This window comes from Polypterus senegalus, chromosome 2 (assembly GCF_016835505.1).
Source record: "Polypterus senegalus isolate Bchr_013 chromosome 2, ASM1683550v1, whole genome shotgun sequence".
Classification (NCBI taxonomy): domain Eukaryota; kingdom Metazoa; phylum Chordata; class Cladistia; order Polypteriformes; family Polypteridae; genus Polypterus; species Polypterus senegalus.
The window spans coordinates 225,676,095-225,701,187 of record NC_053155.1 but is presented as its reverse complement, the minus strand read 5'-3'; positions in this window follow the sequence as shown (position 1 = coordinate 225,701,187).

The following is a 25,093-nucleotide window of genomic DNA, read 5'->3' as shown; positions in this document are numbered from 1 at the left end:
TTTCACAGTAGAAAGAAATTAACATTGCTCCCTCTTACAATGGAGGTTTAACTATCAGTCACGGTCTCTGTTCTAGTACCCCTCCATAGGTTTTGCCAAGAAAGCCGGGGAATGTGATCTCTTGGTAATTGCAATACATACACTTCTCCTCCTTTTTAACTATTGTAAAGGCTTATTTATTTAAAAATATTGATATTTTATTCCAGCAACCTGTGTTTAGGTTCTCACACTGCTTCTCCAAAACTGGATCTTAGTTTAAGCCTCAAACAAAAGCTCACAGAAAACTTATTAACTGAATCTTAACTGTCACATTTTCCCTATTTATTATCTAAGGAAATCGGAGTATGTCTTTTATATTTAAAGACACCTTAAGCTCAACGTCTATAGCTTTTCTACAGCCCCCTTTCACACTAGTACTAAAGCTTTATACCACAGTCATGCAGTTTTATGCTTCATTTTATGAAGGTGAGATAGCTCCATTAACACTGCATTAAGATTACACGGTTCTGACTTCAGCAGCATATAAATGCCTTTATGTTGTGAAATTTTTTCTTTTTTTTTACAACATATTAACTTTTTTTTCTCCTTGCACATTTGTCTCACAGCTATACTAAACTGCACAAAAATCAGAACCTAGAAATCCTAGAGGAGCAGTTGTTCAATCAAATTGTGCTCTACAAAATAAACATCCCTCTTCCACATTTTAAAGACAGCCATTCTAGTTTCATTTATACTATGTCACCAACAGAAAAGTTCTTGCATCATCAGACATAAAAAACTGTTATTTACTAAAACAAATTTATAAAATTCAATGAACTAAGTTGTTAAAATTTTCAGAAATCATTAAGAGCACATGAAGAGGTGTCAATGACAGGAAAGAGACCATTTAGGGACAAAGGGACGTGGTGATAAAGTAAATAAAGGAATTGTTGATTTGTTGTGTTATACATTCATAAAAAAGGATCTCTAAACATAAACAGTGAACATAGAAATAATAGAATTGCATGAACATTTTACAATACCAAAGATAAAACAAAAATGAGAAGTGAAACAAATAGTATGACTCACAGAAATATACTGTAAATGTGAAAAAATCCTGCAATGGCTAAAAAACAGTCAAAATGCCCTCATAGTAACAAAGAAAAAAATGTATATACTTACATATAAACACAGATATTGGAAGGGGAACTATAGAAAGTACAACAGAAAGGTAGGTATTATTCAGTGTAAGGTGGCTGACTGAATAGGCACAATGCTGTCAATATTTCTACCAAACTTTGGGTTATTGGGTTGTTCTAATCCTTTATGTTTTAATTATTAACATTCATCATGGATAGGCACAGGTTATGCTATATCTTGATTGAAACGGTGGAAAAAAAAGACGAAATACAACCCTTTCTATTACGTTTATGTAACAATGACATCAAATAATTGCAACTTTACCATATGCCTGTTAATATAGGTAAATTAATTTACCTCATTCATGCAGACTCTCCATATGCAAGACTACCAATGACTCAACTGTACGCTAAAGCATGTGCCGAGACTAGTATGAAACTATGATAAAGACAGAAATGAATAGAAAGAACTACATTATTTTCAAAGAACAAAAAAGCAAAATAATGATCTCCACATCCTTATATGATCTCTACCGCTGACATTGTAGGGTTGAAAGCCTGTAGGACTAAACCCAAATACAGAAAGTTGCATCACCAGTATAACCATAAAGAATGAACAAAAAGCGCTGAAAGTTTAACACTAGAATTACCTACGAGAAAACTCGTAAATCTGGCCCAACTTAAATCCATTCGCACCTCTCCGCCAGCGACTTTTGTCCTGTAAATGTGCCGATTAAGACAAGCAGCCAGCAGCCTGCTATTCCATCCCCCACCGTTGTAGAACGTTCACTAAGTTCTCCCAGCTTTTTTTTCTCCATGCAGCATCTACATCATGCACCAGAAGGCATGAGCTTATTCAGTGCAGCAGGATCAACGCAAATATACTGTGCAAGGCATGCTCGGGGCCACTGTGAAAAGAAGAGTGTTCATGGCTCATATTGCAGAGGAACTTTATCGTTGCATCTTACTAGAAAAGGCGATGGAAAAAGAAAAGGAGGATGCAACATCAATAAGCTTCTGTTCCAAGAGGGCCGATTCCCCAGGAAAGTGTCAAGTGCCCTTTCAATGTAATAGAAACCACAGCATAGAGAAAAGTGTGTGCATTGCAACAGGTACACACGTTGTAAATGTAGAAAAGATGGTTCTTGCATCATGGAGAAAAAAAAGAAAGAGACAAATATGTGGGATATTGGGGATAAATTTATGATACTTATAAAAGTTAGCTTTTTTCAGTTTTATTCTCTCAATGATTATCATGCTTTAACATCCTATCCCATCACCCCCTCCAATCCCCCCCCCCCCGCCTGCCTCTCCTGATCTGATTCTAAGTAACAGTGCCAGCGTAAATTCACACCCGATCTGACGCTGTTCGTTTTCAAATAATCTTGCATTAATGCGATGATGTTTTCTGATTGGTACTATTCAAGTCATAAAATGATTTCTTCAAAATGTCACATACAGTATATCTATGTCTGTGTTTTTTTTTTTTGACATCATACACCATAAGGTGCATACTAATTCTGTGTGAGCAGGAACACTCAATAAAACTAAATTAAAAAAAATCAAGTGACAATGAGATACGAAGAAGGCAGATTCACCAGCGTTTGTGTGTCAGCTTTTATCCCTCCAGATTAGAGAATGTCCAGTTCCATTGCCTCAAAACACCGCTCACATCTACAGTTATTCCCAGTTTCAAATAAAAACTAACAGTGTCAGATCCCTAGGGCAGTAGTATGTATTGTGATTGTGAGTGAGAGAATAAAAGTGAAAAAAAAGGTAACTTTTACAAGTACAGTACTGTAAATGTATACGGTCTGTTACAGACGCAAACCAAATGTATAAGTGCACTGTATAATATTAACAATAAGAGCAGCTCACTACTGAAAACGGCAAATATAGGAGGCAGTGGGGATCGAACTGGTGGCCCCTTGATTACAAGTCAGCAAATCTTACTGCTATGCCACGGAGGCTGTTGCATTGCCCTTGAACCTTTTGTGAAAGTGTTTATTTGATCTTTGGATTTCAGGATTCACACATTCTATAGTTTATGCTTACATTTTGTAACATTTATTACTAAAATATGAAAAAGTTTCTGTTTCAACAATGTGTTTACACAGATTACTGTAGAAATGGAACACACATGAAATTCATGTGTTCCAAATAATGATCTATTATTTGCACTCTAAAACTCCAGCAGTTCACTCCCAGATAATCAAACAAGGCATGAACTGGGAGAACTTAATGAATGTTCTGCGATGGTGGGGTATAGAATAGCAGGCTGCTTGCTGTTTGTCTTAATCGGAGTATTTACAGGACAAATGATGCTGGCGGAGAGGTGCAAACGGATTTAAGGTGGGCCGGATTTACGAGTTTTCTTGTAGGCTCTGGTAATTCTAGTGCTAACAAATGGAGGACAAGAAAAAATACAGAATATAAGCAAATTAGCTGCTAGAAACAAATAATGTAGTCAACAGTCATGCAAGAGGTACTACTTATAACAAGCATGGCAGTCCCCAATCATATTAAGTATTGATACACAGAACAGATACAAAAAGCAGCTAAGGCCTAACACTTCATTTAAGGTGAACTAGACATAAGAAAATAAAGCCAAAAATATTCCCTGCTTAGTAAACACATAAAAATTATCAGTCCTTGCATGGTTATTAGATAATAATAGCTTACACATGGAGCCTCTGCTGTATCGGAAAAATATCGGAAAGAGCAGAGTGGGCCAAAAGAAGAAATATGAAGCAAGAAACAGGAGTCAGCAGACCACATTGTGTTTTTAATATATAATGGTTTAAATAACTAGAACATTAAAGACAAAATATTTAACACTAGAATCCCTGAAGCATATGAAAAACTTGTAATCCTGGGCCACCTCAAATTCCTTCACACCTCTCCATTAGCGTCTTTTGTTTTGCAAATTTGTTGATCAGCACCAGCAGCAAGCAGCCTGCTATCCCATCCCCCCACCGCCACAGCTCAACTCGGGCAAAAAGTTCTCTTAGCTGAAGTCCATGTCTGGGTGAGAGGTTTCTGGAGTTGTATAGGGTTATTAATATATTGTTATTTGGAACACAAGCATTTCATTAGTGTTCCGTGTCTACAACGATCTGAATAAATTTAGGACGACAGGAAATGTTGAACACATACCTAAAACAGAAACTTGTTACAGTACTAATACCAAAATTTTGACATGAAGTGTATAATGTGTAAAGGCTGAAGCCCAAATATCAAATAAACACTTTCACAAAAGGTACAGGTTTAGCAGAACGAGTGCGCTTTTATACAAGAATATAACCAAAGAAAAAGAAATTGGGTTAGGCTACAATGCTGACACAACCACTTGGGTGGTGCAGCGGTAAGAACTATTGACTTATAATCAAGAGGTCACGGGTGCTTCCTTCATTTATCATTTTGAATAGTGAGATGCTCTTATTGTTACTATTATAGAATTAAAACATACATTTGATTTGAGTCTATAACATGCCAGTGTAAATTTATGGTACTTGTAAAATTTAGCATTTTTTTTTTATTCAGTTTTAGTCTCTCAGTCATGTTCACATTCATGCTCCCCCCCGATCTGACACTGCTGTTTTCAAATAAAGACGTGCTATAACAGAGGTGAACTCAGATAAGGATGAGGGTTCTTCATTGAATAAAGAGAACAGAAGGAATGTCTACTCACACATAAGAACAACACAGCTGCACCAGTTGTAAAGGCGAAAGATGGCTCCGTTTGGATGCAGCAGACTGGTTGGCCGTCATCCTGCCAGTGAATCTGACACATGCATGTCCTTCAATGAAACAGCAGGGCTTACAGAGCTTGCCAAGTTACTGTGCAAAGTTCTGTTTGCCATTATTTTTCTTGATGGATTTTATATAAAAAACATTTATATTTTACTTATATTAACACCACATCAAATGTTGTTTACATATATTTATTTACTTATCTTCCCACAGCGTAAAGTCACAAGCAGACTGCAGAGCTTCCTGTGTTTGATCGACACAGGCATGCTGACAAAGTACATGTGCAATACCACTCCTTATTCAGGAAAAGATCAGTTACGAAAAGTGTGACGGCAGCTTCTACCTGCACTTATAGACACTTCAGTATGCAAGTGACTCTCCACACTAGTGTTTAGATCTGTCAGTGCCATTCTGACACTTCAGTACAGGAGCAATGGTACCAAGAAAGTAGTCAGACTTCTTTTTTTCGACATACACCATCAGATCTTAAATTAATAAAAAAGCAAATATGCTGGAGAAAAAAATAAAATCTGCAGGGATTTCAAGACTGAAAGACCTCCCATTCCCCGCTGGGCATTCTACCTGTAAATGTTCCTAAATATTGTAAATACCTTAAGAGCCCTTATTGTTTTTTTTAAGCTTTGTCTTAAAAGATTGGATGCTGTGGGTCTTGTGGGAAATTGGGGTATCCACTTTCATTCAGACATAATTACACAAGACTCCTCTACAGAAGAACTGGAAAAGTTAACAGATATTAATGGACACGGTAGACACAGCAATGTATGCAAGTGCAACAATGAACACTGGGCTTTCTTTTTGAAAACAGAAGGACCAATGCAACACAGTACTTGGCTATGAATGAGGAGACTTTTAGAAGCAAAATATATGATTTGTGTGCAGGTATATTGAAATGCTGCTGCATATACTGAATCACATACACACACCTGAAAGCATTGTATGTTGCTAACTAAATGTTGAATCACTGTCTCACACTCCTCCAGACAACTATATAGTAATCACAGAACAAAAGTATTCAGTACATATAATAAAAATGACAATACAATAATATGAAAACCATCACCACTCCAGTTGTTTCAGTTAGCTAAAATATATATAAATTCACCTGAAATTGCATTGCAATGTTTTCGCAGAACTTAAAATACAAGTAAACTACTAGCATCAATTTGATGTTGGGAAAAGAGAAAACATTAGGTTAAACATAAACAGGAATAGACAAATCAATAATTGTACTGCCACAGATGAAAAAAGCTGAGAAAAAAATGGCATACAGAAGAACATGTAGTTCAACTGGGTCGCAGCATAAGCAAAGCCCACATGCTTTTTTAAACCCAAACTTCCTTACTACAAAACAGGTGGCAAAAACAGATCAGAGATGTGCCAAATACTTTAATTCTAATTTAGCAAAAGTCAAAACCGGAAAATCAGGGAAACCAGGCACAAAAACCAAAAAACTAGGTAAACACACACAGTTAAAAAATGCATGCTATAATTCCTAAACTGAAAACACTCACAGCAATCTCAGGTTTCAATGAGCATGCAGTACTGGCTTTTACAGCATCATGTTGATGATGGCATATGACGCAACTTTTACGACCTCTCTGCTAGCAACCATGCATTGCTTCCTGGCAACAGGACCACAAAATGGCAGCACCTATGGTAAAACAAATTGGCATTGCAGTACAACAAAAATACAATGATAACAAGGTTTAACCTACATCTAGAGATATAAACTTAAATAAACAAACATACACAAGGCTCTGTGAAGTTCAAAACCTCCAAACTGTCAAATAACAAATAACGCTGATACAAAATTTAACACAAAACAATAATATTTCATTTATGTCTAAATCACTTCAAAACGAACAGAACATATAATTAGTAGAAGACATGCCTTAATGACAACGAAGGATAGAAAAGTTAAAATTAAATGTAATTACATTTCTGGGAAAAATTAGGCTCTTACAGCAACTAACAACCTGCTCACCTTGCAGAAAAAGTGCCCTAATGAACTCTACTTTATCCATCATGACTTCCTTTTTTCCAAGGCTACATGAGATACCTAAAAGGATACTATACAGCCCAGACATACTGCGTTATAACAAACAATAACTGTTGCAATGGTGGAATAGTATATTTTACAAGGCCTAACATTTTTTAGTCCTATCAGGTCAAGTCAATTTGATTTTGTATATCATTTTAAACTGACTGCAGGCTCATAGCACTGAAACAAGTTCACCAGTAAAATACAATTACAAGTGATACAAAATATATATAACATGAAAATACAGATTAGTTTAAACACACAGTAAATATACCAACTTCAACGTGATTAACACAGAAAAATCCTAACAGTATACGTGCATTAGTGTTACCGCTGAGATACAGTCAGTAGACAATGCAGGAGAGGAAAATAAAAACAACAGCATCTCCAAAGTAAAATAATGGAGGCGTCCATGGTCAGTTATACCATAAAGTCATAGACAAAGTTGTGGGATCGTCACTATTCCAATGGCCTGAGCCAGTTGGCCCCCCACCCCCTTCTTAGCATTCTGCAGCATTACAAAAAATTGGGCGGGTAGTATGGCTTAGTGTCTAAGGCACTTGACTCTGAACTGCAGCAAGTCGCTAAAATGTTTGTATGTCAATTGCAAAACAATCTAATTTCATCATCTATATAAGTTAATGTTCTATACTGTACTTCTGCCTTACTAAAAGAATGATATTTTAGGAATCCAATTTGGAAAGAAACAGAATATATTGTGAACACTTGTAATGCTTAATTAATATACCCAAAGGATAGTTCTCACTCATCCACTGTGCTCTTCTTTGAGTGTGTAGAATCTCCTGATCATCCATTTTCCTTTCTGAGCATGTATTGTGTGATGCATTTCAAGTCATCTCCTGAAATGAGAATAGAACAGGCTTTGAGGCCCCCTTTCAGTATGTTTTGCATGATGGAACGTAATGATTAAGGATTATACATATATAAGTATTCAGACCCAGTAATTTTAATAGTATAATTGTATTGTGTTATTTTAACTACAGTGGTGTGAAAAACTATTTGCCCCCTTCCTGATTTCTTATTCTTTTGCATGTTTGTCACACAAAATGTTTCTGATCATCAAACACATTTAACCATTAGTCAAATATAACACAAGTAAACACAAAAAGCAGTTTTTAAATGATGGTTTTTATTATTTAGGGAGAAAAAAAATCCAAACCTACATGGCCCTGTGTGAAAAAGTAATTGCCCCTTGTTAAAAAATAACCTAACTGTGGTGTATCACACCTGAGTTCAATTTCCGTAGCCACCACCAGGCCTGATTACTGCCACACTTGTTTCAATCAAGAAATCACTTAAATAGGAGCTGCCTGACAAAGAGAAGTAGACCAAAAGCACCTCAAAAGCTAGACATCATGCCAAGATCCAAAGAAATTCAGGAACAAATGAGAACAGAAGTAACTGAGATCTATCAGTCTGGTAAAGGTTATAAAGCCATTTCTAAAATTTTGGGACTCCAGCGAACCACAGTGAGAGCCATTATCCACAAATGGCAAAAACATGAAACAGTGGTGAACCTTCCCAGGAGTGGCCGGCCGACCAAAATTACCCCAAGAGCGCAGAGACGACTCATCCGAGAGGTCACAAAGACCCCAGGACAACGTCTAAAGAACTGCAGGCCTCACTTGCCTCAATTAAGGTCAGTGTTCACGACACCACCATAAGAAAGAGACTGGGCAAAAACGGCCTGCATGGCAGATTTCCAAGACGCAAACCACTGTTAAGCAAAAAGAACATTAGGGCTCGTCTCAATTTTGCTAAGAAACATCTCAATGATTGCCAAGACTTTTGGGAAAATATCTTGTGGACTGATGAGACAAAAGTTGAACTTTTTGGAAGGCAAATGTCCTGTTACATCTGGCGTAAAAGGAACACAGCATTTCAGAAAAGAACATCATACCAACAGTAAAATATGGTGGTGGTAGTGTGATGGTCTGGGGTTGTTTTGCTGCTTCAGGACCTGGAAAGCTTGCTGTGATAGATGGAACCATGAATTCTACTGTCTACCAAAAAATCCTGAAGGAGAATGTCCGGCCATCTGTTCATCAACTCAAGCTGAAGCGATCTTGGGTGCTGCAACAGGACAATGACCCAAAACACACCAGCAAATCCACCTCTGAATGGCTGAAGAAAAACAAAATGAAGACTTTAGAGTGGCCTAGTCAAAGTCCTGACCTGAATCCAATTGAGATGCTATGGCATGACCTTAAAAAGGCGGTTCATGCTAGAAAACCCTCAAATAAAGCTGAATTACAACAATTCTGCAAAGATGAGAGGGCCAAAATTCCTCCAGAGCGCTGTAAAAGACTCATTGCAAGTTATCGCAAACGCTTGATTGCAGTTATTGCTGCTAAGGGTGGCCCAACCAGTTATTAGGTTCAGGGGCAATTACTTTTTCACACAGGGCCATGTAGGTTTGGATTTTTTTTCTCCCTAAATAATAAAAACTATCATTTAAAAACTGCATTTTGTGTTTACTTGTGTTATATTTGACTAATGGTTAAATGTGTTTGATGATCAGAAACATTTTGTGTGACAAACATGCAAAAGAATAAGAAATCAGGAAGGGGGCAAATAGTTTTTCACACCATTGTATTATTTGTAATTGTGTAAAGCACAGTGGGCTTATAAATGAAACTGAAATGAATTATTGTCATAATTCAAAGGCACTATGTATGGTAAAGGGCAACAGTCTATTATCAGCAACCTAGAAAACTGCAAAAACAAGATTTCCTATATATACATCCATATAGTATGGTATAAGCTTAAAACATATGCTATACTCTGTATTAATGCCAAAAATGTATAATTATAACATCTTGCCTTACACTTGTGTTTAGTATACTTAACATGTTTGAAAATAATACATATTAGTGTTTTCACAGTGAAATTGTAGTATTTACAAATTAATTCAGTATTATGATCCTCGCTTGGGTTATTTTACTTTTTTTATCTGAAAATCTTTAACCTAATTATAATAGTTCCACTTTTTTGTAGACAATAAACATTTGGAAAATGATAGATGTACCAGAACAATTTTCCTCTTTTGATGCCAAGAACCTTTCACATGCTATGTACACAATCTTACAGCTAGCTGATATTGTGGATGAGATGCCATTGGTGTGATCCATCTTAGTCACTTAACTTGGAAGTTTCAGTCTCATATTATTGTAGCAATAACACTGCCTGGAGAGAAATTTGGCTTGTGACTATTACTATTACATTATAGAACTGTGTTGCCTATTTATATTTATTTTTTAAAAAGTATATGAACAGCTTTAAAGATGAAATAGTTCAATGTTAAAAAAGACAGCCTTTGGTAATAAATAGTTATTATAACTCATTCTGCAGCAATGTGGCAATGTAAATTATGCCAGAGACAGTTCTATGTTAAAACAGTTACTATTAAATGTAGAACTAGGAAATGATGGCATGCATTCAGAAAGCAATAAGATAATCATGAATACACCTCTATTTAGTGTAACTAAATTTCAATCTTTAGTGTAAAATAACTTCTATTTTTAATAAATAATATAGAATGTATTTCAGAGAAGCTGTAGTTGGACTGCAGTAAAATAAAATAAATGCAGGGCTTGCAGAAACTGGACTTGGATTTGGCCAATTAGTGTCTCTTAGTTCTGCTGTTAGCTCACTGACAGCTAAGTAAAAATATGATAATCCAGTGTTGATATACTGACTGACCACTAAAACATCTGTCAGGGTAGTGTTAATGGTCTGAAAAGTTTAATGGGTTAATAAAATAATCTTTGATTCCTACTGATATTTTAGTAAATAAATAGAGTGAACAACAAACTGTGGTTTAGCTGTGCTTCTCCTTACTTGTTTATATGCAATATTCAGTCACTTATATATAGAAGCATACAGTTATTTTATTCAATACGGTGTTTGGGCTTGCTTTCTTCATCTGCTAATTTAGTATATACAACCATACTTAGGATTACATTCATGATACTCGTTCATGACATCATTTGCTATCTTATTTCTGGTATCTTTGTCATTGTGTGTACATTCAAGAAACAAATCAGATAAATGAACAATATAACAATATGCACATAGTCCAGTATTACATACATCACAAAGCTGTGTACAATTTAGAGAGTGCACAAAATTTCAAATTATTTTCGCAAATGCATTATTGTAAATTTGTTTGACATTTTAAGCTGAGAAAAGGAATAAATAAGAGGCAGAACATTTGTAAAAAGCCGTTGTGCTGTTAAAATGAGCTCAAAACAGTTTGGATTTTCATCAATCAATTATTTTCTGAACTCTGTTTGCCCATCACAGTGCTTCAGGAAACCAGTGTTTGATCCCAGTACTGAGGTAAAACTAACCCTTGCCCAGATATATGTCCTTCATTAGACAACGGTCAAGCACCACACTCAAAGGCCAATTGACAGTCCTGATTAGATCTAATCTGCGCAACGTATTGATATGGGAAATAACCTGATATTTTAGACAAAATAAACGTGAAGCACGACTAATTTTACAATTCTGTACAAGCAGGGCTATGGGCAAAAATCGTACCCTTAGCCAGTGCTAATCATTGTGATGCCATACTTCTGCTAGATCACTTTAATTGCAAATTATTCTTTGTAGTCATTAATAACAAACAATCTAGATAATTATTGTATCGAGAAATTTGCATAACTTTATAATGTAGTACCCCCCATAGTGTACTTCAAATACACAATTATTCTGAAATAGTAATCCATTGGTTGTATGACACATGCCTTGTGGATATTTTGTTTGTGCCATGATTTCTTTATTTAGTTTCACATTCTTTATAATTCATTTTATTATATTTCCTGCTTTTTTAATAGAGACAACTGATGGTAAGCACTGTTGTAAAAAACAATTGTAATTGGGAGTAGCTCAACAGGTCATTCACTACTAATTTCATGTCTTTGCTAAATTTCCTCTCGAACTTTTATTGACTGATATTTTGAGGGAGGAAAATCTATGATATACATTAGATGAAGAAATTGGCCTCTAAGATAAAACTGGAAGAAGATGCATTTTCTAACTTCACTATAACACAAAGCATATAGATTCTGCAAGGTAATGTAAAGTGAAGAGATTTTCAGTGGGTTACAAAAATGTAAATTAAATATGTTTAGATTTTTTTTAAACTGTAAATCCAAGATAAGAGCTTCTTTAAAACAAAAAGAGAAAGCTGATTGAATTCACACTGAAATACACTGACTGCAAATAGTATGTTCCCATTCAATTACTCTTAAGCCCAAAACATTTTATAGAATACCTCAAGTATACCTAATATACTTTGTAGTAAAGAATGTGAATCAGTAGTATATAGTAATATTTCACATAAAAAATATATTCTGTTCAAATCCCTTCCCTACAATCTCCTAAATTTCTGTTTTTTTATGATTGCATACAACAAGAGTTTCCATATCAACGGAATCCATATAAATTGTACTGGCGACAGAAACAAGCTGTGTTTGGGTCTATGCTCTAAAGCAAAATCTTCATATTATATACATATTATATCATTCAAATGAATAAATTCTTCTAGTCTGGGATATACTACTTTAATCCATGTAAATGATTTGGATCCAAATACATTACTACATGCTACAATATTTTAAATTGTGCCAGTTTGCTTTTTCTGCTTTAAATAAATTTTTTCTTTTGCCCATTTGTGGTTCCTTACACATTAGAAAATGTCAGTACATTACAATTTTATTATGACTATTTTTGCTTTGCCTGCCTTTTATTTTGAATGCTTCAACATGTGATGACTGTATTGTCAGTACATTGTGCATGGTGACACTGTGCACCACGTTACAAATGTCCCACTTTATAACAATAATGCGGTGTCTGAGATTACAGATTCAGACCTTAAACAACTTCAGTGAGTGCTTGCAGCAGTGATCAGCATTTGGTTTTCCACTCCAATTTTCTCCTTCAACTTTGTTAAATGTTTTGCATGTAGGTTTTGTTGACAGTACATCTCTGAGATATAGCAGCTTGCCATTCCATCAGTAGACTACTGAGAAGGATTAGCTGGGCAAGGTCAATGCTGCGTTCCAGCAGATAAATTCTGGAGTTAACCCTTGGCCGAACATAAAGTACATAGATATTCCCATTTGAGACTACCAAAGATTTTTCAACTTCAAAACATACCACGACATGTAGAAACTCAGTGACTGCAGAAAACATATTACATTGAGCATTCAGCCAAAATCTGATAATATTTGCCACGCTTTAGCAAATCCCATTTGAACTTGTGAAATTATGGATGGAAGAAGTTTTTCTAGTCTCGTGACGGCTCTCATCATTTACAACTGAAATTGTTGGGTAGATACTGTACACATTGCCAGACTCAATTGTATCAATTAATTGTTCTTGGGGCTCTTTAATTTCCCTTTTCCCATTTGTTCCAGGTGTTCATTAGCATACATTCAACATCATTAGCTGGACACCAGTCTCTTTTATTTTAGATTTTGTCATGTTCATTTTAGATGTCATCAAGGTCATTCTTCACTCTTTGCATACATTTAATTAATTTTACTTTCTCCGTTTTCACCCACAGTTCAATAATTATGTCCCCTTAGATTTAGTTGTTTTCAAATTATTCTATGCTCTGCCACATTCAAATAACTCCAGCAGTGCTTTGTAGTCACTTGGCCCCTTAGCGTCATCATTGTAGGTAGAAGGTCACAACAATAATGCTCCCTAACTCTGACAAGATACTCATTGGTGCTGCTGCAACAGCCTGTAATTTGTTGAAGAGATAAGAGATGTGATGCTATTCAGCTGTGTGAACTATATGTTAAGTACTGTGCTAGTTTGTAAACATGTTATTTTAATGTTTTAATTTAGCTGAATTTGATTTACTGTGTTTTTATTTAATCACCTTTGAATCTAGTTTATTTCTGTCTTTGAGCAAAGAATTTACTATATAATGACCATTAAACCATGACAAACATCCTAAATGATATTATAGTGCATATTTTCTTCCTTTATTAGAATTGTTTAAAGACTTAATTTAATCTGCAAAAACTATAAATTATTTACCTGTTATAATACTTCTGATAAGTTAACAGTACATTTTTCTTGTACCTTATATACAGTATATGTTTTTTGTGTTAATTAATGTGATTCTTGGAAAATTACTATTAATACACTAAATGTGGGTTGTGATACATTTAATTTTTAGGACAAACCATTTGCATACATTTTATGGTGTAAAATGAAAACATAATAAAAGTTAATGAAACTAATACATTTATATAAACAAGAGTCATCTCTTATAGACTGGGTTAGCTTGACTACATGAAGTGATTGTAATCCAACAAGAAACACTTTTCTTCTTCTATAGTTTCTTGGAAAGATTTTTAGAGGGGTTGCCAAATCCTTGTTTCAGGTGTTTAAAATAAGAGCACTATATGTAGGAAGGAAAGACTCAGAATTCTGAAGTGAGAAAGTAGAAACTGCATTCTGAAGAGGAGACTGCAAAATCCAAGTGACTTTAAGAAGTACCAACATGTTAGTGGAGTTTGATCATGTCAGAGACAATGTGAAGAGAGCCGCAACCTTTCTCATTGCGTGTTTATTATTTTCAAGGCGTTTTCCGAATGACCCTAACAGTGCAATTTATTGTGAGGTAGCCTTTTTATTGAATAAACACAACTGGTCATTTAACAGATGAATTGATACCTCTGTGTGTGTATTTATTACTCATCTTTTTTCTCGTTAAAAAATGTTTATTTCTCATTTGCACATATTAGATTTAAAAAAATATTTTTAAAAACACTCAATAGTTAAAGGTTGCTCAAAAGAAAACTTTGAAATTGAATTTAGTTTTGTTAAGTTTGACTTGATTGTATGGAATGTTGCATGCTTTTAATAAATTCAATAAAAGTAATAAAAAGAAATGAAATGGAAGTTAATTGAGCTAGTGATAAGTACCTTAATGGAATTAGTAATGTGTGGCAACAAAGTGACTGTAGATTGCATGCATGCAAGTCAATTCAGTAGGTACAAATACTCATAGGATAATGAATATAAAGTATATCATTATTATCAGTTTTAAAAAATGAAAACTTTAATTAAAAAAATGCATATCTGAAACATGAATGCATAAACCAAGAAGGTCTTTTCCATTTCTTATATCCCAATACATTCATGTCAACAAAAACCTACACTTTGTATAAGCATGTACTGTATGTGTACCAACAAAAATTAAAATTATTGACCTGCACTTTTTAATAATACTACTCTCACCTAAAGGATTATTAGGAACACCTGTTCAATTTCTCATTAATGCAATTATCTAATCAACCAATCACATGGTAGTTGCTTCAATGCATTTAGGTTTGTGGTCCTGGTCAAGACAATCTCCTGAACTCCAAACTGAAATTCAGAATGGGAAAGAAAGGTGATTTAAGCAATTTTGAGTGTGGCATGGTTGTTGGTGCCAGACGGGCCGGTCTGAGTATTTCACAATCTGCTCAGTTACTGGGATTTTCACGCACAACCATTTCTAGAGTTTACAAAGAATGGTCTGAAAAGGGAAAAACATCCAGTATGCGGCAGTCCTGTGGGCGAAAATGCCTTGTTGATGCTAGAGGTCAGAGGAGAGTGGGCCGACTGATTCAAGCTGATAGAAGAGCAACTTTGACTGAAATAACCACTCGTTACAACCGAGGTATGCAGCAAAGCATTTGTGAAGCCACAACACACACAACCTTGAGGCAGATGGGCTACAACAGCAGAAGACCCCACCGGGTACTACTCATCTCCACTACAAATAGGAAAAAGAGGCTACAATTTGCACAAGCTCACCAAAATTGGACAGTTGAAGACTGGAAAAATGTTGCCTGGTCTGATGAGTCTCGATTTCTGTTGAGACATTCAAATGGCAGAGTCAGAATTTGGCGTAAACAGAATGAGAACATGGATCCATCATGCCTTGTTACCACTGAGCAGGCTGGTGGTGGTGGTGTAATGGTGTGGGGGATGTTTTCTTGGTACACTTTAGGCCCCTTAGTGCCAATTGGGCATCGTTTAAATGCCACGGGCTACCTGAGCATTATTTCTGACCAGTCCATCCCTTCATGACCACCATGTACCCATCCTCTGATGGCTACTTCCAGCAGGATAATGCACCATGTCACAAAGCTCGAATCATTTCAAATTGGTTTCTTGAACATGACAATGAGTTCATTGTACTAAAATGGCCCCCACAGTCACCAGATCTCAACCCAATAGAGCATCTTTGGGATGTGGTGGAACAGGAGCTTCGTGCCCTGGATGTGCATCCCACAAATCTCCATCAACTGCAAGATGCTATCCTATCAATATGGGCCAACATTTCTAAAGAATGCTTTCAGCACCTTGTTGAATCAATGCCACATAGAATTAAGGCAGTTCTGAAGGTGAAAGGGGGTCAAACACCGTATTAGTATGGTGTTCCTAATAATCCTTTAGGTGAGTGTATTTTAAACATGATCATTTCTAACTGCTAAAAGACTGGGCCAAATGTAGCTATATTTTCATTTTTACATTCATTAATAACCACAGCGCTTTTATGCCATTTTTGACATATGTTGCATGCCTTTATAAATTACTAAGGACTTTGCACCGTAATTGACCTGCAATGCATAGTGGAGGAATCCACTTTAATATTTTAGCAAGGAACTGTGAATGACTTTATGCTTATTTTAGGCTCTCACATGTCTTGTTGCATGGACAGGAGTGAAATATTTGGGCTACCTTCAATGACCCATATTAAAAACCATCAAACATGTGAAAACAGGCTTGTTCCTTTTTTGCCCTTTTTGTAAATTTCTTATAACAATTGCTTCTTGTATTTAACTATTAAAAAGAAAGAGATAAAATATCACAATTTTTCCATTTTCTGAGATCCTTTTAACCAAAGTACTTTTGAAAAGTCTTTCCACAGTGCTGCATTTCTGAACAAGCATTTCTGATTTTATGCTTTAAAGGTAGCCTCCCCTGCAGAACATTCTGGACTGTTGTTAAATTATTTAACAGCGATGTCAATTTTCATATATAATCTGTCTATTAGGGGGCTGTGGCATTAGCTCTACAAGTTAAAATGCTTTCTAGACATTTCAAGCAAAATAGAATTTTGCAGAAAAGTGGCACGCTTCACCACATTGACAAATATATAATTTATAAGTGTACATAAGGTAATTATTTTATTATTTTGCTGGGCAATTATATTAACTTTGCTAAAAAAATCAATGTTTAGATACACAAGGTGGACAATTTAGATTCTAAGACTCCTGTCATCAGTGAATCCCATTAACTTTAAGTAATGCTACCTACCTTCAGGATATGCATATATTATATCATTATTTGATAATATGCTTAATACAAATATAATACTCTTTCAGTTCTCTTTTGTAATTATTTAAATTGCACAATGTTCATATTCCTTACAAAAACATTTTGAATGTTTTAATATAGTGTATATAATGCAAAACTTATAAAAAAAAAATGACGGTTACTTAGTTCAAAGATGTTGAGTACAAATAAATGTTCTTATATAGGTTCATCTTGCTCCTTTTACACTTTTATGTTTTTATGTTTTGTGTCTAATGCCTTGTGCTACTAAGTATTTGCTTAGAAAAATGAAAGCACATTAACTTGTTTATGAGACCTGGAGACCCACTTCAGAATTCAAAAAACCTCAGTTATCTGAAACATATTGCAGCCCTAGAGAGACCTGAAAGCACATCAGTAATGGAGAAGTGGTTGAGGTTCTTGAAACTTTTTAGTTGCACAGTAGTTATTATCAGTGGTGATGATGTCTTCTGTACCAAGAATTAAAGATACTCTGTGATTTAAACTATTAACCTTGAGACACCGTTGGGGAAGTACAGGAACACTTTTCTACTAGGTTTGTAAAAATTAAATTTTTGTTCTTTGTTACTGTATGTGTTGTCTTTTATTGAGTCATGTTGCTTCCTGCTATATATTTTATATATGCTACAAAACAACAGAAATCCGAAGAAATCAATTATATCCTGCACATACAGTGCTGGGCAAAGGTGCTCAGCCACCCAAGAAAATTGTTTTTACAGTTAAGTATCTGCTCAATAAAATTTTAGTTTGCTTCTGAAAACATAACATACATAACTTCAAAATCCATCCATCCATCCATTTTCTAACCCGCTGAATCCGAATACAGGGTCACAGGGGTCCGCTGGAGCCAATCCCAGCCAACACAGGGCACAAGGCAGGAACCAATCCTGAGCAGGGTGCCAACCCACCGCAGGACACACACAAACACACCCACACACCAAGCACACACCAGGGCCAATTTAGAATCGCCAATCCACCTAACCTGCAAGTCTTTGGATTGTGGGAGGAAACCGAGCGCCGGAGGAAACCCACGCAGACACGGGAGAACATGCAAACTCCACGCAGGGAGGACCCAGGAAGCGAACCCGGGTCTCCTAACTGCGAGGCAGCAGCGCTACCACTGCGCCACCGTGCCGCCCTAACTTCAAAATATAAATAAATATTAATAAAACAAAAAGTACACCTTACACAACTTGTGGTTCCATTTACTATGAATGAAGAAAGAAACAAATGCTTTGCTAATACTCTATGTATTTTCTTCAGTGATAAAGTCTTTGTAAAGAACACCATAGGTGGTATCAGTGGGGTGGCATTGGGTCAATTGATGGTCCCGGAACAATGAATGAGAAAAAACATAATGGAACAATTGTGTTGAAAAGTCTGTACTGAGCACATTTGAGTCTACACATACTATAGCTACAGGCTGATCTTTAGTTCAAGCCAACACCAGCCTAACAGATGAATTACATTACCTTTTTAACAAGTATTTCCAATCCCCAGCGTTTTGCATATTGTGGGCACATTAAAAACTAAATGCAACCTTTAAACAAAAGCATTGTTATGGTTTTTAGCTGCCTAATGTATTTATTTATCTATTTATTTATACCAATGACCAGTCCCTCAACTCAGGCAGTAAATGTCGTTGGTAAGCTATTGAGTGCCACCAAACTTAATTATTATTTTTTGTGTTGTAACATATGGTTGTTTGCCTCCTGAATATTTATAAAAAGTCAGTGCCCATGTATAGCATAACAATAATGCTGTAGAATAGAGGTAGTTTTTAAAAAGTTTTTTTTTTCTGACAAGAGTTAATTTTTAATTAACTAAAGTCAATAATTTAAACTGATTATACTTTTTTATTACTGCTTCCACGCTCACAGTACAAATTATGTAATAACATACTGAACCTTTCAGGGCTTCTTTTTAGTGTGCCAACTCATGCAAAATAACAAAGCATAAAGTTCACATCTGAGCATATATTTTGCTAATTATAAAACAAATTCTGTCAATTTATTTGTTTGTATTATAGTATTTCTAAGAGAGCAAAACGTCAACTTGTTTCTAACAGAGGCACAGATATTACATGGCTAAAGTTAATACTGATTGTTGTATGTACTTAGAAGAACAGTTTATTTCTCTTTGAATTTTCGTCCATGTCAATTCACACCTCACAATTCAGTGTGTGACATCATGGTAGTGTTCTTTATACATTGATGCAGCATACTTACAATTTTTGTTAAACATTAAAAATGTTTTGTTTGGGTTGATTACCATCTACTCCTCTACCCTTCAATAATCTCCTAACAGCTTATTTTCTAGACCTTTTTCATTTGATTGCTCTTTAGGAATTTTTTCTATGTTTTCAATGGAAATACAGTATCCAAATAATGAAAATGAAAACATGTTTAATATCTAAAAATGTTATCATTGCATAGAAAGCAAATAAATGGTTTGAAATATTTGAGAACTTGAAGCAGGCCAAAAATAAAATGCCTAACATAGGCAAATGGGTGGTGAAGGAGATCAGGAGGACATAAGTCATTGTGATGGAAAAAGAGTATAAAATATTATTTAAACTTGTGCAAACTGTATGCAGCAATTAGTTACACTTTACTACTGGAGAAATACTTTGTACATTAAGCTGGTAAATGTACTAATATCAACTTCATGTTTCCATCCTTCAGGTCATAGATACTGAAAAAATGGACTCTTCAAAATCTAGTATAACTTAATTAAAACAAAAATACAAAAAGGTTATAACACAAGCCTCAATTCCAAAAAAGTTGAAACAGCAAGTGTTTAGATTGCTTAAAGCAGTGTTATTTGTATCGTCTCTGACCTATATTAAATTGAAAACCGTAAAATAACATTAAATGTTTTCCCATGGCAACTTGAAGAATAACTAAGGGAGAATTCAAAATATCAAACACAAAAAGATGTAACAAAGCCATTGTCTCTCTGCTCCTGTCTATTTAGGATAGTGGACCCGTGACTATCCTTTGAGGGTGTCTTACGCACTTACCCACTCTGCTGTATACTTGACACTATTCTCTAATGCCTCAGGTACCTTTTCAGCATCTATGTCTTCACTTCCTCCTTTAAGTAAACTGCTTTTCATCTACTTTCTTTCCAACCAGTTATAGTTTTTTTTGTTTTTTTGGATTCATACAAATATTTTTAATTATGTTTTTTCATTCATTATTATTATTACTTCATTCATTATTATTAGTTATCATTATGTCTTTGTCTGCCTTTTGCATTGGTAGAGACATATTACTTTTAGGTGTGATACTCTATTTTCAGGCATGTGATCACCATCTTTAAAAACCCATGACACTGACACCTGTTAACTACCTAAAAATGGCAGCATGAATTCTTAAGTATCTATTTATTGGATTACCAGGCCAGAAAACAAACTGTAGATTAGTGTTTGATGAAGAACTAAAGAATCTGAGTCAGTGGTAAGAACTTTGGCTTTTTTCCTCCATCCTTGATGTAATCTCTGGCATTGTTCAGTCAGCATATCTGATTCTGTCTGGTTTTTAACATATGCCTGTACTCCTGATCATGATTTAGCTTGCTAATTTTCTTTGCTTTCCATTTGCCTATTGTTCCTCGACCTCATCTCTCATAGGTCATAACACAACCCTATACTTTACATGAGGCTGGATGGCTGAGGCTTTATAGCCTGGCCCTCATAATAATTCTGGGCAAACCCTGGGATGTACTTCTGCTGTAACATAGGCACCCTAAAGCCACATGCCTAAAGCTAACTTGGCAAGCCCAGATGCAGCTTCACTTCCAAGGTCTCATTGCTCTGTTAAAGCGCCAGGAAACTACCCCTGACCTTTCCAACAGGTAAAAGTGAAACCAGAATAGCAAATAGGGACACTCGTATGCCACCTATCACATTGAAGTATCATACCACCCACTCTTGCTAACAATACCGGCCACTTCTCTTTAGTACATCTTTACAGCCCTGGTACCAACACTGACTATAGTCCTTTACAATGTCACAGGGTGCCAGATCCCTTTTTTAGAGTTACATATTGTATATGGAATCAGGTCTGGTTCTGAAAATAATCATCACAGGGCACACTGATGCACACATTTATAACCACATTCAGCTAGATCCGTAAAATTTAGAGTCATTTGTCCAACTCATCGTTTAGAAGTGGAAGGAGACTCTGTGAAAATTCACACAAATAAAAGGAAAGCATACCATTTGCCTGATTTCCTTTCCAACATACTGTTATTATTTCCTCCAATACTTGATACAAATTATGTTGATTTAAAATATTTCTTTTAAGTTAATAAAAACATTTGAAAGAATTGTAATAAAATATAATTTTGTCCAAAATTAAGAGGGCATTAAAGAGTATAAGTTTAGAATACATTCAGACAACTAGCTGTAACATTATGTGTCTCCCTGCACGGTTTTAAATATTTTGCAATATTGGAGGAAATCAGCATTGGAACGAAAAACCAAGTGGACAATGGGAGGTGGACTGTACCCATCCAACAAAAATATTATATTTTGTACCAAAAATAATCAATTTATGCAACAGAAGAACACTTACCATCCAGAAAATCTGATCATAAAATAATCTTTCATAAAATCACCACCAGTTAGTCTGTCCTTTATAATCAATTCAATGCTCATTACACCAAGCTCACAGTATTTCTGAGAAACTTAATACCAGCTTTAAATTCCTGGATCTTCACTTTGTTTGAATATAAAAGTGTCACAACAAGCTAATCACATTTTGTTTTTTCTTCACCTCTATCTTTATGTTAAAATACAATTTTTTCTTTCTTGGAAACTTATTACAGAGTGTGGTCTTAAATGAGAGTCAGGAAGCTGCAAAACTAACAGTGTGACTTTCAGTCTGTCTAAAAGAGATTTTTTTTCCTGTTTAGAACATCAAAAGAAAGGAAACAAAACAGCAACTTTCAGGTACAGATAGCACATACCAATTGGAAAAAAATATAAATAGTGTCTAAGTTGTCATCAACCCTAAAGATTGATTAAGTTTGTGCAGTAAGTTAATGAATCTATATGTGTCTTCTTTCTCATAAACTTTTCTCACCAGTTCAGTTTTGGACTGGGGGAACCTCTGGCGGTTATTTGTTTTTGTGATGAGAAGCATGGTAGACTGGGAAGGTGGCACATCATAAGGATGAGGCCTACTGTGCACAAAGGGGAACTGTGTGTCCAGGAAAAGTGTAATGGAATGGACAGTTATACGTTTGGGACTACAAGCACTATATTAAAAACAAGCAGCATCGTTTATAAACTTAAATTCAGATTAAAATAACCCGTAAATGAACTCTATGGACACAGAGCAGCACTGTGAGTGGCACAGCATTGAGAATGTGAGAATTTATTTTTTGTTTTAATCCCATATATTCTGTATGTAAGAGCTGATCTTAGAAAGTTAAAGCTTTAAGTTAAATTCATATAGTGTTTGCTTAGTCATAGCAAATGATATAGCCTTTACCCTCTGTAAGTTAATATGAGATAGAACTTTCTTGCTACAACTAAGATGCAGTGTGTTAATTGACTTAGTTGTTGTTTAGAATAGGTCCCTATGCTCGCAGGGACTGAAAGACCTATTTACAGCATGAAAATGGAATAAGCATACAGTTTTCTGACCGTTTGGAAACTGTTCAACTGTATAAGCAAACTTAAAGAAATGAAACAAGAATTATAAGCTTTAAACAGAACTTTTATTTTCTTTGCTAAATCATCTCTATTTTGTGTGAACTGTTTTACTTTGAATTTTTACTAAAGTTTTTAAAATGAAAACATTTTGTCTGTGGAATCATTTTAACACATCAAGCTTTGCCAGAATCCCATTTTTTATACTAGAACTGCTAAACTTTGGTAAATTTGGGAAAACGTAGCTACACTGTATATTTTCCATTTTATGTTATCTACCTGAAAGCATATAACTTATATTTGAGATGGAGGTATCTTTTTCCCAAAGGAACTTAAGATAAAACAGATAACACCTTTTATTGGATAAAGCGTGTGCAATTTCATGATCAAAGCTTTAGGCAGAGCTGTCCATCAACAGAGTAGCTTGCCAATTACATATGTGTAACATTACGAGCTACAGAACCCCAAGTGTGCCTTTTGGCATAAAGAACAGATCATCTGAGGGTGAAACAGAGACAATAGATACATTAGAGAGAGAGAGACTCTCAATTCCATTAGAGACATTCCATTCACATAGTTGCTGTCCATGCATTTGCCCAATTGCTGAATGTAAAATCCATCCTGCAAGACTACTCCTCCTCTGATAAAGATGTTAACTTTTCCTTTAAATAAAATATTATTTAAACCTTCTGACTTTAAATCAAGGATGTATTATGGCTTTACATCAATACTTTACTAATATTAGCTATTTTTTATCATTTATTTTATTTTGCTCCTTTGCTATCCTTCTTTTTTCAATAAATACCGCTTTTAAATTTCTATATCTTAATTGCATATCTTCAGTGATTGATGTAATAAAGTGAATACAGGGAAGCTGGTGTTAAGAGATTGCCAATTTCTTCCTCACATGGTTAGCAGCTTTTGGGGGATAAGCCCCTAACAAAGGATAACATAGGGGAAGCAACACATCATTGGTTGGCAAGTGGCATTGACCAAGGTGTATTAGCCTTCATGTGTCTAGATTAATCTCAGGGTCAAGGTGTATCAGTCTTTAGGTCTAGGTTATAACTGGGGTGAACCATGAAAGTTGTGTCACCCATATGTATCTAGTTATTCTCGTGGGCCAAAATAGCCTTTAGCTTATATTTGGGGACACCTGTGCGTTGCACATGCTATAGCTGAGTTGTTGCGCAAAGTACAGATGGGCTGTGCAGGCATCACTCATAGTATAATTATGACTTAAACATGCAAGGTTTAGGTGTGTGTCTTTTTTTGCGCGTGTGTGTGTTAAGCTTAGAGTGTGAGAGTAGCCCAAGCCCCAGAAGTTTCACTAGCCCTACATCAGGGGTCCTCGATCCCAGTCCTGGAGGGCCACAGTGGCTGCAGGTTTTTGTTCTAACCTGGTTGCTTAATTAGAAAGCAATTCTTACCAATAATTTAATTTCATGGCTTGTTAGTGCTTTAACACTGCTATCATATCCTAGATTTTCTTTCCCTTTTTAAGGATATCATTCAAATGATTTGAAGGCTAAAATGGAGGAGTAATTTTCAGTCTTTCACTTTTTTCTCTTCACTACCTTCCAAGTATTTAATTAAACCCAATAGTGCATGATAAATACACATAAGTCTAAATGGTAACAAGCTAAATGGAGAAATGTTGGTCTCTTTTGTCATTTGCATGTTATTGCTAATTATGAGCAATTAAAAACCAAGAATACAGCTGTTTAAGACTAAAATAAGCAATAAGGTTCAAATTCTTAACGAGCGAGACAACTGAAGTGAAGCAAAAGTATTACTTGAGCAATAAGGGCTTCTTATTAAGCAATTGGGTTGGAGCAAAAACCGACAGCCACTGTGGCCCGCCAGGACCGTGATTTAAGACCCCTGCCCTACATTGTGGACAGGGAGTAAGACCTGTTAGAAACGACCCAGAGAGAATACAGGCTTTGTTGTTTTCCATTTATTATTCATTGAGTTCAATGGATTGTTAATTTGTCCTAATTTGTTATTTTCTAAAATACAATTCTATATTTGGATTTTCATGTTATTGCAGTTCTTGGTGTTATTCCAGGCTCAGAGACACTACAGTAACACCCAGGG